We start from the raw sequence: 735 nt of genomic DNA, 5'->3' as shown, positions 1-735 counted from the left end.
TAACGTCCCAAAATTCAAGACTAAAAATTTCTTTTAATAAAACCTTTCTTTAAGCAAATTCATCATTTAAAAACATAAACAGCGTAATAGTTTCCAAAATACATGTTCGTTATCAGAGCAAACATTCCCAGGCTGTCTAAACTATGGTGTGTGCCATGCGATCACCCCGAGCTCCTCCCTCCGCTACCGGAAGTACCTGAAAACAAAAATGAAAACCGTAAGCACGAAGCTTAGTGAGTTCCCCACCTTTCCACATACCAAGCATAACCACATACTGGGCCATGCCCGCTATCCTGGGCCTCACCCCCTACCTCGGGCCTCGCCCGCTACAACGGCCCCGCCGCTCCAGGCCCCGCCTGGCTTCGAGCCCCGCTTGGATACATATCTGTTTCACTCAGGCCTCGCCTGTCACAGGGCCCCGCCCACTAACATACAATAGCACATACACATATTCACATATCATCACATAAGCTAAACACATACTAACGGATCTTGCTCTAAGGCCCCGCCTATCTCTAGGCCCCGCCCGTGTCCTGCTACTGATGAGTCATGGAACCCCATCCATACTCCTGCTGATAGTGAGATATGGGCCCAGCCCACCCTCACTCCTTTCTTAACTTGGGCCTCACCCCTGGACTACTGCTACTGAGATGTGGAACACCATCCACACTCTGCTATTGGTGAGATACAGGTTCTCGCCCACACTCACCTCCCTACCAGGCACATACAAGTATC

This window comes from Lactuca serriola, chromosome 3 (assembly GCF_051521515.1).
Source record: "Lactuca serriola cultivar US96UC23 chromosome 3, Lser_US96UC23_V15, whole genome shotgun sequence".
Taxonomy (NCBI): Eukaryota; Viridiplantae; Streptophyta; class Magnoliopsida; order Asterales; family Asteraceae; genus Lactuca; species Lactuca serriola.
Note: the sequence above shows the minus strand (reverse complement) of the source record.